The 19,013-nt window shown below is 35.3% G+C and overlaps 1 protein-coding gene and 1 pseudogene across 6 annotated transcripts in view; one reads left to right on the top strand and one right to left on the bottom strand.

Moving 5' to 3' along the window:
• RIT2 (Ras like without CAAX 2) overlaps positions 1 to 19,013 on the bottom strand; it is a 346,805-nt gene that overhangs the window by 136,004 nt on the left and 191,788 nt on the right.
• On the top strand, positions 11,814 to 13,020 carry LOC138843946 (phosphoglycerate kinase 1 pseudogene; annotated as a pseudogene).

The raw sequence follows: 19,013 nt of genomic DNA, 5'->3' as shown, positions 1-19,013 counted from the left end.
GTTCCTCAATAAGTGAGTGGGCAAATAAATGGTGATACATTCAGATACTGAAATATTAATTTGACATTAAAATGAAATCAGCTACCAAGTCATGAAAAGACATGGAGGAACTAAAAGGTGTATTAGAAGCCAAATCCTCAAGGGTTATATACTGTATGATTCCAGCTGTAACACACACTGGAAAAGGCAAAGCCATGGAACAAAGATCAATGGTTACTGGAGGTTAGAGGGAAGAGGAAGATGGATAGGTTGAGCACAGGGGATTCTGGCACAGTGATGTTACTCTGTAGGACACTGCAGTGTTGGACACAGGTCACTAAACTATTGTTAATACCCATTAAATGTACAATACCAAGCATAAACTCTAATGTAAGCTGTAGACTTTGGATGATAATGCTGAATGTATGTACTATAACAAATATACCACTGTGGTATGGGATGTTGATAGTGGAGGAGGTTGTGCAATTGGGGTGCTTTTGGAACAGAAACTTTGGGGAAATTTCATACTTTCCATTCAATTTCACAGCACACATAAACCTCTTAAAATAGATTTTAACCAAAAAAACTGAAATGCATTTTAATAAAATGGGTAGCATTTCAGTTAATCCTGTCAGTTATATCAAGAAGCTAATATATAACACCTTAAAAGCCATCTTTCCTCAGTTATTGATATATGAGGAGATTCTCCTGACTTGATATTATGCAGTGAGTTCACCAAAGGGTATTTGCAGTGCTTAATTTAAAAAATCTCTTTAAACTGGAATTCTTGTCTTTATCACTTGCCTCGGTCCATCTTAAATGGATTACATTATTCACATCATTATAACTGTTGCATGTGGTAGTTATTTTCTTTGCTTTCTTGAAAGGAAATCAAGTAGATTCACCATTAACTATACAATTCCATAGATACTTAATTTCTTGACATCCCTGTCATGGTGAGACTTATGTTCTTGAATATTTTTATTCATAAGACTCCAGAATAAAGGTGCTGGTTTTACAATGTCCTAAGTGGAAAAATCATTGTTTCATTTCTTTTTAATGGTTTGGGAAATGGAAAATATGCCTTTAAGCTAAGGAGAAAAATCGCTTTGTGATGGACACATTATTGACAAGCTTCCTTTTAAAAATGTATACTGCTATCAAACATTTATACATATAATTACAGAAGATAAACACACATTCTCTATCTCATGTAACATAAGCAGGCATGTGTGTTGACAACAAAGGGACAGACAAATGCAGAAAGAACATCAGGTCCTGGTGCTATTTATACTCGATTACATTGAGTACTGTGAAGTAAGGATAAGAATCACCACTGACTCAACCAGATTTGCCCTTGTACTAAAAGTTTGTTTTATTTTCCAAAAAAGGTTATCCTTGTAAAGAGACAAGAGCCCTCCCTCTACCTCTGAATGATCAGTCTCTTTTGAGTGTTTAACTATATTCATATGTTAGGAGTTATAGGATTACGCTTTATGATATAATAAATGAAACTGGATGGTCTGGGTACCTCTGAGATGACCTCAGGAAAATCATTTGATTTCAGCAGTTTCAGTTTACAAAATTCAGATTTAGAATACTTTATAACTCTAATCCCTTTCAATTATAGATGTCCATATCCTTTATGGAGAAGTAAACAAGCTTACTCTTTATGTGCACTATCTTGACAGAATTTTCATCAGTAACCAGGAGCAAAAAACATACAAAAATTCACCCAAAATGAGAACTTTAGTTTGATATTTATCTCGTTGATAAGGCTGTTGTGAGGCTATGAATTTGAATGTTTGAAGTGCCCATGTCAGGAAACTTAGTTTTTGCAATTTTTCAATGCCAAGGAAGGAAGGGAATTAGGGAATAAGGATGACAGAGCAGAAAGATGGGAGGGAGGAGGAAGGAATTTTTTCAAATCAACAAAAAATGCCAAAATAATGTTTTGCCCTCTTAGAAATTTATTCTATAATGGCCAAGGCCATTATTATATCCCAGTATTTTAGATCCACATAATTGGTTCCACATTCTCTGAGCTGTTGCTAAAACTGAAAAAAAATAAACAATGAATTAAAAATAATAAAATAAACAATTTTACTTCTGATTTATTAAGCTTCTATAAATATAGAATTACAGTAAGGGTGAGAAATAGGACAATTGCCAGAGATATAATTCTAGGAGGAATACTAAAATATGAGTACAATTGGAAGTAAATATCATGAAGAAATGTATATTTTTTAGAAGTTGTTTCAGTTTATTGTTGGAAGAAAGGTTTGCATAGCTTCTTAGGCAAGGGAGATGCTCAAGCCCTCTAAAAGACACATTCAATTAAAAACATTATTATTAGGGGTGGGTGCTTGGCACAGCATCTAAGATGCATACTATAATGTGTGCCTGTGTTTGAGTCCCAGATCTGCTTCCAATTCTAGCTTCCTGCTAATTGCACACTCTGGAAGGCATAAGGTGATGGCTTAACTAGTTGGATCAACGCTACCACACATATTCTGATTCAATTCTGAGCTCTTGTATTTGCTTGGCCAGGCCTGGCTGCTACACGTATTTAGGGAGCAATCTAGCCAGGAAATGGGAGATTCCTCTCCCTCTCTGTCTCTTTCTTCCTCTCTCTCTAAAAATACAGAAAAATAATTGACTAATGAATTACTGAAACAGAAATTTCTGGTAACTGCAGAGTTTATATTTGGTACAGTTCAGAGCATGGGGGAAGAGATGAACAACACAGCCCAGATCCAGTCCTGACACCAACCATCCCTCTCTACTTACTGCCCTTCCCCTGTACTGCATACAGCCTCAATCTTGGGTAAATATTTCTTTCGTATTCTAAAAATAGTCATTTACAATTGAATCAAACCATCAAAATATTCACATCCTTTCCTGGAGTTGTCATATCGTCTTATTTCCATATTTAAAACATTATTATGATATATAAATAATTTACTATGTAATTAAAATGTTTAACTTGTACTTTATGTATATTGTCAAAAAATAGCCAGTGCCCACATACCATCTACATACAGATTTTTACAGCAGTTTTATGCATAATTGCTAAACACCGTAAACAACCAACATGTTCTTAGGTAAATGGATAAACTCTGCTACACCCAGACCATGGAACATTATTCAGCTCTAAAAGGAAATGAGATACAATAAAATATAGGAGAAATTTAAATGTATATTATTATGTGAAAGAAGCCAATCTTAAAAAAAAAAGCTTAAAAGTCCAACTATATGACATTCTGACAAAGGTACAGCTATGGAGTCACTAAAAAGCTCAAGTTAAAGTGGAGGGAGCTATGAATAAGCTTAGCACAGATTTTTAGGGCAGCAAAGCTATAATCTGGTTCTGTAATGATGGATACTTATTATACATTTGTCAAAAACACATAGAATATACAACACTAGGAGTAAACTCTAGCACATTATAGATTTGGGATAATAACACAGTGTTGATATAGATTCATTGACTGTGGAAAGCTATCAATGTGGTGAGGAATGTCCATATTATGGGAAGCTGTGCACATGTGGGGCTGTACAGATGTGCAAACACTACCCATTCTGCTCAATTTTGCTGTGAATCAAAAAATACTCTTCAAAAATAAGGTTTACTAGCAGCAACAGCAAAATAACAACAAATGTGCCCAGGAAATGGCCGAGATTCTGTTAACTCCTGCTAAAGTTCATGGATAATTTCTCCAGTCTAAAATTTGATATTTCATTTCTGAACCCTATGACACTTCTCCCTTGGAACTCTAATTCTTCCCTATGTTTATAACTCATCTTGCACTCCTAAAACCTTTTCATATGGGTAGGCCCCATTTTCCCAGCTCAAGTGAATGCTTTTTTTGTAAAATCTAGTCCAGAGCTGGATTTAATATGATTAAGAAGTTCTCCGGAATTTATGAATTGTAATACTGGCTTAATTGGGGCCTATTGGATTATAGAGATTCTTAACCTATGGTTTAAAAAACTCTTCTCAGAATATCTTGCCGCTTCAGAGAAAATAATCCTGTTTAAGAGGCTGAAATCTTCATTTTTAAAGGGTTTTAGCCATATTAAATCGTATCTGCCATTGTGCTGTCTGATCCTTTAATGTTCAGAATCTGCAATTGCTTTGAATCTCAACAAAGCATAATACTTGAAAATGTAGCTGGAGAAACATAAAAGCTGTTTAGGAAATAAAGTAACTTTAGAATCATATATATAAAACATGCATTTATGATAAAACACTCAGGAGAAAACTAAGAACATCTGTTTTTCTTTTTACTAAAAATGATGAAATAAAATTACCTAAAATCTTACTCTCTTATAAAGGTATCATGTAACTCATTCTACTTTCTGAAATCTGAATATGAATTTCACGGGTTTGTATTATCTAGTATCTGGATGGTCTATTTTCTAAGTGGTTTAGGTTAGGTCACTTGATATGTGGAAACTAGCATTGATTGTTTCTGCTTATCACCTCAATCTCCATCAGGTTTTGAGGTTAAAAAAAATCATCACTACACTGTAGTGGCCTTTATTGCAGATTTATTACATTCAGATCATGGGCCCCAAAATCTAAAGCCCAAGGTGTCAGAGACCTAAGATTTACACTGAGCTTTTAAAAACTCTTTCAGTCTCTTCAATGCTTCTATAACAAAATACCTTACCTTGGACAATTTATAAGTATTGGAAATTTATTTCTGATAGTCCTAGAGACTAGGAAGTTCACAATCATGGCATCGGAAGCTTCATCGCCTAGTGAGGGAATGTTCTCAGCCTCCAAGATGGTGCCTTCTTGCTATGTCTTTACATGGCAGAAAGAGCAAGGCATAGTCTTCAACCTTCTCATCAGAACACTAATCCTACCAGTAAGGAAGAGATCTTGATTTCATCATTTATGAGAAGCCCTACTTCTCAAAACAATTATGTTGAGAGTTAAGATTCAACTTATGAAATTTATGCATACAACAATATTCAGACCATACCATTATCTACTTGTATGATCTCACAAACATAGGGTTGATCATTTTAGGAAATGAAATATACCATAAATGAAATAACACTTTTGGATCAGTTTTTCCATTTATAGGTAATTTCAATTATTTACAAGAGAGAGATTCCAAGTGTCTATAAAAACATAGATGGAAAGAAAGGCAGAAGGAGTCAAAGCTAGATTCATGGGCATCTTTCTATCTTAGGCAAGTATACTCCTATTCCTTTTATTTCTGCAAGATCATTTTTTTTTACTCTTATTGACAACTCATTCATAAAAATGTTGCTTAACTCCCTCAACTAAAATAATTGGAACTGAAATTTGAATGAACAATAATTCTTTTTTTTAACTTTTATTTAGTAAATATAAATTTCCAAAGTACAGTTTATAGATTACAATGGCTTCCTCCCCCATAACTTCCCTCCCACTCGCACCTCTCCCATCTCCTACTCCCTCTCCCATTCCATTCACATCGATTCATTTTCAATTCTCTTTATATACAGAAGATCGATTTAGAATATATTAAGTAAAGATTTCATCAGTTTGTACCCACACAGAAACACAAAGTGTAAAATACTGTTTCAGTAATAGTTATAGCATTACTTCACATTGGACAACACATTAAGGACAGATCCCACATGAGGAGTAAGTACACAGTGACTCCTGTTGTTGACTTAAGAATTTGACACTCTTGTTTATGGCCTCAGTAATCTCCCTAGGCTCTAGTCATGAGTTGCCAAGGCTATGGAAGCCTTTTGAGTTCGCTGACTTCAATCTTATTCCAACAGGGTCATAGTCAAAGTGTAAGTTCTCTCCTCCCTTCAGAGAAAGGTACCTCCTTCCTTGATGGCCCTGTTCTTTCCACTGGGATCTCACTTGCAGAGATCTTTCATTTAGGTCTTCCTTTTTCTTTCTTTTTTTTTTTTCCAGAGTGTCTTGGCTTTCCATGCCTAAAATACTCTCATGGGGTCTTCAGCCATATCCGAATGCCTTAAGGGCTTATTCTGAGGCCAGAGTGCTATTTAGGACATCTGCCATTCTATGAGTCTGCTGTGTATCCTGCTTCCCATGTTGGATCATTCTCTCCCTTTTTCATTCTGTAAGTTAGTATTAGCAGACACTAGTCTTGTTTGTGTGATCCCTTTGACTCTTAGACCTATCAGTGTGAACAATTGTGAACTGAAATTGATCACTTGGACTAGTGAGATGGCATTGGTACATGAAACCTTGATGGGATGGTATTGGAATCCCCTGGCATGTTTCTAACTCCACCATTTGGGGCAAGTCCAATTGAGCATGTCCCAAATTGTACCTCTCCTCCCTCTCTTATTCCCACTCTTATATTTAACAGGGATCACCTAAGAATAATTGTGTGTTAATTACAGAGTTCAACCATTAGTACTAGAACAAAAAAAATAATAAAATGGATGATAAAGTATTACATTGTACATCAACAGTCAGGACAAAGGCTGATCAAGTCACTGTTTCTCATAGTGTCCATTTCACTTCAACAGATTTCCCCTTTGGTGATCAGTTAGTTGCTGCCGATCAGGGAGAACATATATTTGGCCTTTGGGACTGGCTTAGTTCACTCAGCATAATAATGTACAATAATTATATTGTTCACAAAATAATTTATTCTAAAATATCAGATATTATTAAATGCCATTTATCATTGAGAGATTGTTAGCTGTGTTCAGGACAGCAAGCCTAATAGAGCTTTTTATCTATATTAGAGTGCATTAAATGGAGACAGTACAGTGTACTCAAGAGCCTTGTAGTTATACATGTCTCCTGTCACCTCCTTCTATTTCCTGGGGTGTCAATGACACATGAAAAGGGGAGAGGAAGGGATGATGGCATAGTCAAAGCAGTGAGTGCTACATAACACAGCTGATAAAACAAAAAGATTGTCCAGCAAAAGGCACACATGTCAAAGACATTTTCTTGGAGTTTCTTGGAGGCCAAATTCTAGCAGAAATCATTACATAATCAATGGGAATTGAATATTCAAAAAGATACATGGAAATATCTCAAGCTTCAGTGAAGACAAACTTATCTATGAAGTCAAGATCATGTGATGATCACGGAGTATATCACTACTTTCTGGTGAATATGTTAGCAGCAAAATAGTTAACAATATAGTTATCCTTAGAACTACGGACTTAGTTCTAAGGGTACAGTTTAAAAACTTGCCATTGGACCCCAAATCTTCCTAAGCTGGGTGGTAAAAATACCATCTTAAGTGTAAAAGTGATCATATGGATAGGATTAAGCCTCTAGTAATATTAATAGAATTAAAAAGTAGTGAATGCTCTAACTTGAGAAGCCGTCCACACAGGTGACTCAGAGAATGACAATAGCTTTAAGTAGCACTCTGACCTCAGAATCTGCCATTAAGGCATTCTGGTCTGGCTGAAAAGCCCAGGAGAGCATTTCAGGCATGCAAAGCCAAGTCACTGTCAAAAAATGTCCTACATGAAGGGCCTTGGTGGGTGAGCCCCCAGTGGAAAGAAGTGGTCATCAAAGGAGGGATTTTTCTCTGAAACAAAGAGAGAACTTTGCTTTGCTTATGGCATTGTCTAAATACTGACAGTTTGTGGATTCAAAAGGCTTCCATAGCCTAGGCAGCTCATGTCAAGAGCCTTGGGTGATCAATGACATGATACATGAGTGTTAATTGTTGAATTGACAACAGGAGTCACTGTGCACTAACTTCCCATGCAGGACTTCTGTCCTCAAAGAGTTTTATTATAATTATGTCTAAGTGCTTGCATAAGATATATCATTCTTGGGTGCTTCTTTCAAGTTAATTAAGTTTCAAAAAAAAAAAAAATAAAAGAAGTGAAATCAACTTTAAGGTGCAAAGATTTTGAATAGCCCTTGTCTCAACTATTGAGGAACAGTTTCTTTTTTTATTTTTTCTTCTGTGCAAATTGCTGAACTCTTTACTTAGTATAGAGTTGGTCTTCTGTGTATAAAGTTAATCGAATGGGACTGGGAATGGGAGAGGGAGGAGGAAGAGGGGTCGGAGTGTGGGTGGGAGGGGGAGTATGGTGGGAAGGATGACTATATTTCTAAAGTTGTGCTTTTGAAATGTATGGTTTGTATTCCTTAAATAAAAAATTTCTTTGGGAAAATATAGTTATCAGAACTATAATACAGAATAGAAGTTCAATCAGTATATGGGCTAAGCTATAAAAATTAATTAAAAATATTCTGAATATTTTTGACATTGACAAACTGTAGACTATGAAATTAATTCAAAATAAATAAAAGAAGCCAGTTAGAGTCAAAATTAAGACACAGTTATAATTTATAATTAAAATTAAACTATGCTATGTGGAAGAAATTATACTATCATATGATAAGCCAATCTATTTCTTGGAAAATGATAGATTTATTATGTACATAGATATATTTTTGAAGAATTTATAGAAGTCAACTTGTCTTAAAAAGGTCAACACTCTGGGCCAGATTTCTGGCATAGCAGGTCAAGCTACTTCCTGCAATAATAAGCATATTTCAAGTTCCAGGTGTTTCACTTGCAATCCAACTCCCTGCTAACACACCTGAGAAACACCCCCTACCACCCACATGGTAAATCCTGATGGGAGTTCCACTCTCTTGGCCTTGGCTTGTCCCAACCCTGGCTGTTGTGTGTATTTGGTGAGTGAACCACAGATGGAAGAGTCTCTTTCTCTCTCTCTGTCTCCTCTGTCTGTCTGTCTGTCTGTCTCTCTCTCTCTCTCTCTCTCTCTGTGTGTGTGTGTGTGTGTGTGTAATTCTGTTTCTCAAGTGAATTAAAAGCAATTCTTTTTAAGATCAGCACTGCCCATAGTTGTTCAATGAGAAACAATTTTCACAAAGGGATTAAATTTCTTCTTGCTTCCTCTCTCTAGGTAATCAGTACAAAAACAAATGTAGTTGGTAACTCATTCTATTTTAATGTTTTTAATACCTTAGTTTGGGAGGAGAAACCTCAAGGACAAAAGAAAGAAGAGTGAATTTCTCCTATTACCTTAAAGAGGAAATCTGAAGATAGCTTTATGATGAGGGGTTAATTAAGCTTTGGCGCTTTAATGTCATGCAATCAGAGAGAGGATGTGAATGGGAGCTTCTTTCAAGACTTTTTCACCTGATCTCAGTCTGTGGCTTTTCTTTTAGCTTTATTTTTCAACTATATCACTTTATACCATAATACTCAGAACCTCAATTATAATCTTTAGATTGTTTACCTCTTCTATTTTTCTGACATCAAGAAAATAATAATATATTTTTACATTTTTCAATATTGATTCAAAATTCTGTAAAAATAAATCACTTTTCACTTTTCCACATTACAATTTTAGGAAATTTTTTTGAACTCCTTTCAGTGGTATTCTTTTATTTGTACTTCATGTTCTGTTTGTCATTCTCTAAATTTAAACAGTTGTGGGGCCTGAAAGATATCTGAGTACAGATGTCAACATCCAAGTAATGGTGCTTGTGAAAATTCCCAAAGTAAAATAGTCACCATGCAATAATGTAATTGGACTCATGACATTGAGTACATTGGAGATGTAAAAGACTTTAAATGAAATTCAGTAAAGCTGTATTCTTCTTCATGATTTTTACTAAAGAGTTTCATAATGTTTGGAACGTCATTTGTGTTTGGTAAGTCTCATTGTCCACTTGTATGTAGTGAAAAGTCCGAGATTTCTATAAACTGACATAAAGTGATTAGTGATGATATTGAGTGTGAGGAACAAGTGGTAGAACAATCTATACATAGGAAGACCTTGAAAGGCACACAGAAACATCCGGATGAGAAAATCCAAATTGGTAAGGCAATCAAAGGTGCATTTCATGTTTACTAGTATAGTTATATTTTTTAAAAAGTTTGTTTGCATGTATCACTTGCGAAAAGAAATAGTAAATATCTACCTCAAACTTAATCTGCAAAGCCAATGATTTAGAAATTTTCTTCCATGGTATGTCCCTCAATGGCCATTTTTCAAAAAATTATTCTAACTAACTTCATTTCATGGAGCAAGGAAAGTAATTGTTCATCACATTCTGAAGGAACTTCATTATTATTGTATTCTCTTCTGTTTTTCTTTTAAGTCATTTCCTTCTCCTCACCCTTCCTTGTAATTGGAATAAAATCTTAGATGCTTCCTTTAAATCTTTTTTATGGCTAACATTCTTCATTTTCTTCATAGTCAGAGAAATTTGAACATCTTTTTCTGTTTTTAATCCTTTGAGTCTGACTTTTTAAGAAAACAAGTTTCTTCTTTGTAACTGATATATAAAAATTGTACATATTCATGGGACATCATTGATCTTTCAATACATGTATATATTGTCTAATGTCTAATCAAGGTGAACATATCTATCTCCTTAAACATTCATCACTTCTTTAGAGTGAAAACATTCAAAACCCTTAATTGACACTACTACTCCAAAAACTCTTGATTGCATACAAACTGATAGTAGATCAGTTGATAGTAGATTCAATTGATTTAAGACAGATTTTAAATTTTTATTACTTTTATTTGAAAGGCAGAGAAACAGAGACAGAGAGAGATGCACAGAGACAGAGGTAGATAGAAATTTTATGTCTACTAGTTTACTCCTTAAATGTCCACAACAGCTGAGATGGGTCAGGTTGAAATCAGGTGACAGATCCAACCACTCGAGCCATAACCTGTTCCTTTCCAGGGTGCTCATTAACAGGAAGATAAAATTGGAGGCAGGGCTGGAATTTGAACCCATGCACTCTAATGTGGAAAACAGATGTCCAAGTGGCAGATTAAGCACTGTGCCAAGGCCCACCCCATCTAAGGAGTTTTAAAAATTAAATCATCTTTGCTGGTATTAGTGAGCTTCTATGTATGTTATCACTTATGACACGAATGCAACACACTGGAGTAGAACAAAGCTGTTAACTGAAAGTCATTAGTTGTATTTTCCAATCTTGGGTTAAGTAATAGCTCTGTGGCCTTAGGAAATTCACCTCACTCTGACTTTCTTTCCATATCTGAAATTAGCTTACCTGGGTTTATTTCAATAACATAACTTTGGAATTTTTAACTGTGCAGTCCTCGGCAATGGTGCTCAGTAAGATGTGACTTCCTGTTTGTCTTTAGCCTGTCATGATTCTCTATCTTTTCTGAGACCAGCCTGCAAATCATATGATAACAGCAAGATTCTGAAGATGCTTACACTATCATTGGAAGAAAACAGTGAGAGGATGTGTCATTTCTCGCCTCTTTACATTTTCATATGGATCCACTGACAGTGTATCTGCCTCTCTCATCATCTATCAACCCCTAACATTATAACTACAGAGTCAGCCTTGAGGAAGATAGACTTGCTACATCAGACTCACCTGATAGAACTGGGAAATGTAAAACTGGAATAGCTGATGATGGGAAAAGTTAGGCCAGGAGAGGCTTGAGGGTTTCACCTCATGCCCAGAGGGACCAGAAAGGGCTGTGGAGGTAAATAAAGCATCTGAGAATGCTTAAGAACTTTATGATTGGAAAAGAGCGGGCCTCAGAGTATAAAATATCTGCACAGTATAGCACATGATAGTGAAATCACCCGAATGGCAAAAAAAGGTGACGGGGAAGACTGAGACAACCTTACTGTTTTGTGTATAAAGCACATATATACATATAGCAAATAAACCAATGTAAATATACTCATGGTATGTGTGGGGAGGAGTGATTAGAGAAAAATGTCTAGTCTTATGCTTGCATTGGGCCTGAGTGCATGTTGGTCTCTGTCTTGTCCATACCCTGACACTGTGCAAACCCTGTCCTCTCATCTCCACTACATTATCAAGATGATAATTTCTATTAAGCTGACTCTGGACAAGCCTGAAGTGAAGGGGAAATGTGTTGTAATGAGAGTGGACTTCAATGTTCCTATGAAGAACAACTAGAAAACAAATATACAGAGGATCCAAGCTGCTATTATAAGTATTAAATTTTGCTTGGACAATGGAGCTAAGTCAGTTATTCTTTTGAGCCGTCAGGGCAGCCTGATGGTGTTCCTGTGCTTGACAAGTACTCTTCAGAGCAAGTTGCTGTATGAGCCAGATCTCTGCTGAGCAAGGCTGTTCTGTCCTCGAAGGACCGTGTGGGCCCAGAAACGGAGAAGCCTGTGCCAGGCAAACTGCCATGCCTGTCACCTTGCTGGAGAACCTCTGCTTTCATGTGGAGTAAGAAGGGAAAGGAAAAGATGTCTGGGAACAAGGTTAAAGTGGAACCACACAAAATAGAAACTTTCTAGCATCACTTTCTAAGCTAGGGGATGTCCGCGTCAATGACACTTTTGGCACCGCTCACCAGGCCCATGGCTTCATGGTGGGACTCAGTCTGCCATAGAAGGCTGATGGTTTTGTAGGAAGAAGGAGCTGAAACACGTTTCCAAGGCCTTGGAGAGGCCAGAGTGATCTTTCCTGGCTACTCTCGGCATAGCTAAAGCTGCTGACATGATCCAGCTGATCAGTAATATACTCAACACAATCAATTAGATGATTTTATCTTTTTTAGGTGCTCAACAACATGGAAATTGGCACTTCTCTGATGAAGAGTGAGCCAAGATCATCAAAGATCTAATGTCCAAAGCTGAGATGAATGGTGTGAAGATTACCTTGCCTGCTGACATTGTCACTGCTGACAAGTTTGATAAAAATACCAGGACTGGCCAAGCTACTGTGACCTCTGGCCTATCTGCTGGCTGGCTGGGCTTGTATTGTGGTCCTGAGAGCAGCAAGAAGTATGAGGCCATTGTCAGGCTAAACAGATTTGTGGAGTGGATCTGTGAGGATATTTGAAATGGAAGCTTTTGTCTGGGGAACTAAAAGCCCTCATGGAAGGTGGTGAAAGACATTTCTAGGGGCTGCGTCACAGTTATAGGTGGTGGAGACACTGCCACTTGCTGTGCCAAATGGAACACAGAAGATAAACTCAGCTACAAGAGCAATGGTGGTGGTGCTCCTGGTAGGGAAAGTGCTGACAGGGTTGGATGCTCTCAACAATATTTAGTAATGTCCTGCCTTTTGCTTCCCATTCATACCCCTAAGTCAGCTTGGTATTTTCTGCATCTCCACTTGGCATTAGCTAAAATCTTCCCCAACATGAAGATTTAACTAGTGGCCAAGAGCTGCAACAGCACCAGGAACACTTAAACAGTTGCACAGCTTCTCAGCTCATCTTTAATTCACCCTGCATTCACTTACATTCTTCAAGATCTCATTTAAATGTCTTAATGATGAGATGACTGCGCATGCTAGGATGCATATATTTATATTTTACCTGTTAAAAGAAAGTGAGCTGTGTTATCTTAGTTCTCCTTTTGAAGACCCTTATTCTGATTAGCTTTGTCACTGTGTCTCTGTTCAGCTTGGAAACAAGATCAAATTCTAATTGTATGTAGATGGTCAAATTGTTGATGTCTTAAACAATAAACGTGTCCACTGAAAATGCAAAAATAAAAAAAAAGAAATATATAAAACAACTTCAGGGGAGTTATAAAGAAAAAAGCCCAAAGAGAGAAAAGCACAGCTTTAATTCCATTTTAAACTAGGCTGTCAAGTATAAAGATATTTGAATAATTAGGACTAGGGATGGAGTGAGATTCTTGATGTAGTGATGTAAATAATAAGTGATTTGTTCCTTGCATTTTCTCCTGAGGAAACTAAATTCTGTGTAGTTAACATCTTGCAGCAAGTGGTGATTGTCTACAAAAAGCAGAAGCAGAGATAGTAGTGATAAATTCCTACAGAAGACATTCCTAAGAGAAAATGATCCAGGGTTTGGACATATGTCATTGCCCTGGAGGTTTGTCTTCTTAGGAGAAGAAGGTTGGGGAATGCCAGCAATTGACAGTTTTCTTTGAAAACTTACAAGTTTAAGCACTGAGGATGAAACCACACCCATACTAAATAGGTAAGCGTGTCACTATTTTTGTAGTCACATATTTTGTTTCAAATTGGGAAACAACTGAGAGTGTCAGAAAACACTAAAATAATGAATATTATATAATATCCTTGAATTTGTAATAATTTTGAATTTGAAATAATTTCAAATTTATGGAACATTTAAAACATGTTATTTTGCAACATTTCCTTTATTATTCTCTCTTTATTATATAGTAAATATTCAAGTTTCACCACTTGTCCCCAAGATGTTCTTTATAACATGTATTCCTGATGCAGAATCCAGTTCTGGTTCACAATCTGTATATGTGTTTCCTGTCTGCAGTCTCCTTTTCAGGCCTATTCCTTAGTCTTTCTTTGTTACAAAAAACAAGTGGTGAAGGAGATGACCAATTATTTTGTAGGAAGTTCTAGATATGGGATCTGCTAATACTTTATTGTAATTATATTCAATGTATACATTGTTGGGTAGTAATTTCATGTTTCTTTCTCAATGCCCCTCAGTGGAAGCACAAATGCTCTTTTTCTCAATTATTGAAGTTTAGTTTTATCACTTGGTTAAGGTGGTGGCCAATACAGACACCACTGAAAAAATTCCACTAATCTCCTTCTAATAAATAAGTAATTTTTTAGAAGTTGTTTGCTGACTATGTAAATAATTTATTCCTCATCAAACAATGACCCAATAGCATTAGCACCTATTATGATTATTATTTATATTAATTATACATTTTGAATATTTATTTACTAATAGGTTATTTTATTACATTGATAAAATATTTTACTTAAAACCAAGCTTGAGAAAGATAATTCTAATTACAGGAAAGACATTAAATAGCTCTCGTTGATAGGAAAACAGGCATAAATTGAGATTGTGCTAGGAAATCAGGGTGCACGGTAACTTTAGATAAGTCATATACTGAGAATAAGGGATCAGAACAGCCAAAAGTCACCTCAGTCCATACAGTAGGGATTGCAAAGTCAAAATCACCATGAGCACTGAGTGAAATAATGTAAGATGTCACCCAGCAGTAGTCAGTTCTGTGCTGTTGTGAATACAACCACATTTAAAGTAAAATGTTAAGTCCTGGTTTTCTTATTTTGTTAAATGTGTGGATCACATTATTAGGGCTGCTGTAACAAATTACTAGAAACTTGATGGTGTGAAAACAGAAATTCCCTCACAGTTCTGGAGGCCATCAGTTTGAAATGAAGGTACAAGTAAGGCCTTTCTCCCGCTGAGGGCTCCAGGGGAGAACTCTCCCTTGCCAGTCATTGTTTGGGCTTTCCTAACTATGTCTCCTCTTAGTCCTGACTCAGCGCTATTTCTCAGTATTTGGCCATTTATTCATCGTACTGGAAACATACTTCTAGTATCTGTTTATGAAAAGGCTCATCAACCTTGAAGCTTCAGTTCAAGTTAGTTCTTACTACTGTAATCTCCTTTATCAATATTCATGATCAAACGTGTGAGGTAATATAATCCTGAAGTGCATCAAGAGCTCAGCTTTGCAACACTCATTTTCTTTGTTTCCTGGCAATATGCACTTCTGGCATCTAAGATCAAGGTGTGCAGCCTGTGATTGGCTGGAGCTCAGTTTTTGGGATTGGCAGACCCTCAGCTATTTGTTACAAAATACATTCTAAATTCAGAGTTTAGTTTGTTTATTTTTTATTTTTAGCTCATTTTTGTTTCTATAAGGTGAAAAAATTTTATGTATTTCATTACAGATCCAGAAACATAATGATACTTCCCACCCTACCCTCCACCTACCCCTGTTCTCACCCTCTCTTCCCCTTCCCCTCCTATTCCACTTTAGTTTATTATGTATGGATAAAAGTAAATATATGGCCCAGGAAAACTTGTTTAGAAAAATTAAAGCTATATATCTCTATAAAAGCACATGCTTCAACATTGTATTACATATTATAATCCCATATATTATTAAGTTGAATAAGTTAGCTCAATTAAGTATAAAACCACATAATTCCAAAACAATTAATGAATTTGAATTAATGAAGGAAGTTGAACCACTGGAAATTAATTAAGCTGATTATTAACTAAACCCCAGTAATAATATTTAATGCCAATTAGTGCATAGAATTCACACTATATTTCTTAATCTAAATTAAACATGTGATTAAGAAATTTAAGATAATTTATTTTTAATAAGGTGCTTTTCATTCTTTAAAATTTAATGCTGTATAATTTTGGGGGAAATTTCTGCTTCTCTTGGGTAGAAGATATCATTGTAATACCTCATGTGTGATAGACATTGTGTAATCATTTAATGAATTTTAAAATTAAAATGAAGCCGCTGGGGTTTTTCACAAAGTCTACCTTAGAACCAGGAAATCTAAATAGAAAGTCAGTTTATCAGTTCATGCAGTCACAGGAATCTGTTAAATTAACCTGATCCCCAGATCCAAATGACTAGGCTTAAGGTGTGACAGGTTAACACAACGAACCTCATCAAACCATATCTTTCGGTAGAGAAGAAGATAAAGAAGGCACCTGCAAATACCCCTTAGTCAAAGCGGTTTGTTTTTGATGGTGCTAGCTATATCTGGACAATATACCAACATATCCCTGGTTCAAGCTTCTAATATGGGTTCCCCTAAGAGGATTAATGTTCTATTAAATAATTCTTTTTTCTTAAAATCAATGTTGATAGTATTCACAGTAACAAGATATGTGGGAGATAACACAGATTCAACTTTGAAGTCTCATTTAGAAGGGTTGGAGAAGAAAGAAAATTTGAGGTTCAGGTGAAAATTAGAGTCAGGAAATTGTATCACTGAGGAAATAGCTAGAAATGGAATCACAAAGAGGGTCAAGGAGGTGAGTCCTCCAAACTGGCTCTTGACGCGAGAAACACAGAACTCTGAGCATTCCTGCGACCCTTTAGGAGATCTGTAAGGTCAAAACAATTCTCATCCAAATGTTGCTATTTTCTTTGGCTTTTTCACTGTGCTGGCATTTTTACTGATGGTACAAGGGCAATATTGGGTAAGATTGCTGGTAGTTTAGCATGAGTGAGGCAGTGGCACCAAACTGAAGTAGTATTGTTCTATTATTTGCTATCACATTCTCACAGTATAAAGAATGGAAGTTTAAGAATAAACTTGATGAAGTGTTAAACATTATTATTGCATTAAATATTGATGCTTGAGTTCATATCTTTTTAATATTTTGTGTAATGAAATAGGAAGTATGAATAAAGCAGTTCCACCAAGGTAAAATTGTTGTCCTGTATTAAAGCTCTTGTACAATCAGTTACGACCTGAACTAGCTCCTGTTTTTGCTTGAAAGAATAATTAGCAGTTGAACCATAGTTATTCAAATTTGTGTCTCTGGTATATATTATGTTAGTAATTAAGGGAGTGAAATGTTCATTGCAAGAACAGCTGAACATATTTGTGACCAACAATAAAATTTAAGAACTGCTGCTTTATGTTTCTTTTCTGTCAAATGTATATAAATATTTCATAATGTTGGTTAGTAGATAGGTATGTAATAGAACTCTAAAGCTAATTAAGAGAAACATAAGTTGAGAGGAGGACAATGGAAAATTGCAATCAGAGCAATATCTATGGGGAGCTTCAATAATACCAAGAATATTCTGCTTCTTAAGTTGGTGTGATATTTATAGAGGTACATTTTATTCTTGTGTACTTTTAAACTTTTTATATGTATAGATATACATATTTACATCTTCTATTTTATGAGTAGCTCAACTGTTTGAGAAGGTACGTATTTGATTCCAAATGACAATTTGTTTGAAAGTTAAAGTGGGAAACTTCTGAGACTCCAGGGTTTCATACTAATACCTTGTTTATCAAGAGAATAAAAACACCTAATAATTTTGGGCTTTCTTAGGAAACATAGATAAATATAATGGTGGAAAACTGGAAGCTAATAAAATAGAAATATAAGTTCTAATTTTCAAACAATAAATGAGATTGATAAGGAATGATGAATAGTTAAATGATGGTAGAAATAAATTAAAAGAGAGACAAATATGCCATAAATAGGAAACATTGAATAAATATAAAGTTATTAATAATTACAATGTATGCAGATACAATCATATTGTCTTCAAATGATTCTTTAAAATTGGATTGAAATGAAAACAGAGGCTCTTTATGTGCTACTTATATTAAGGAGAATTTAAATGAAATGACTAATGATAAAAGGACAAAAAAGGAAACAGTATATTAATAGAATATGAGGTTTAAAGCATGAAAAATTTGTAGGGAAACATAAAAATAATAGCAAAAGAAACAATTTTGAGGATTCAAAAATCATATACTAATATACTTTAACAATAATCTTGAATATGATGCAAAATAAGAATATTACAAGAAAAATGGCAAATCTGCAACTTTAGTGTTATCTTTTAATGTGTTTCAGGATCTAATAGAGAACCAATATAAAATCCATGTAATTCATAAATGTATTGATATATAAATAAATAAAACAGAAAGGTTAATAGGTAGATGGAGAGTTACACCTATTCTAAAAGCTCCAAAATAAAGAAGATATTTCATTTTTATGCAAGTAAAATTTAAATAAACTGACCATTTATTAGCTGAAAAAAATTTTCATTTTAAATAATTGGTTTCATAGAATTAAAGATCTCTTCCTCCAAAATGACTAAATTAGAAAGAAGTGTATAGATAAAGCAGACATTCATGTTTGGAAACTAAAAAAAATTAAAACAATTTATATAGATTTTATTCAACCTAAATGAAGTTATGATACTTATTTTTAGAAACAAAGATTATTATATTATCACTATAACAAACAGCATGCCTGCACACCAGTCCATCAGTCCTATCATCACCACTATCCTTCTTCACCAAAAGCAAATAAGTCAAGTTGAGAAAGTATCATAAGAGGTTTTTGTTTGTTTGTTTGTTTGTTTTTTGACAGGCAGAGCGGACAGTGAGAGAGAGAGAGACAGAGAGAAAGGTCCCCTCCAATGGCCACCGCGGCCGGCGCACCGCGCTGATCCGATGGCAGAGCCAGGTACTTATCCTGGTCTCCCATGGGGTGCAGGACCCAAGTACTTGGGCCATCCTCCACTGCACTCCCTG

This window comes from Oryctolagus cuniculus, chromosome 10, assembly GCF_051225735.1.
Source record: "Oryctolagus cuniculus isolate XC-2025 breed Fujian yellow rabbit chromosome 10, ASM5122573v1, whole genome shotgun sequence".
NCBI lineage: Eukaryota > Metazoa > Chordata > Mammalia > Lagomorpha > Leporidae > Oryctolagus > Oryctolagus cuniculus.
The sequence above is the reverse complement of the archived record's forward strand: the minus strand, read 5'-3'. Positions and strand labels throughout refer to the sequence as shown.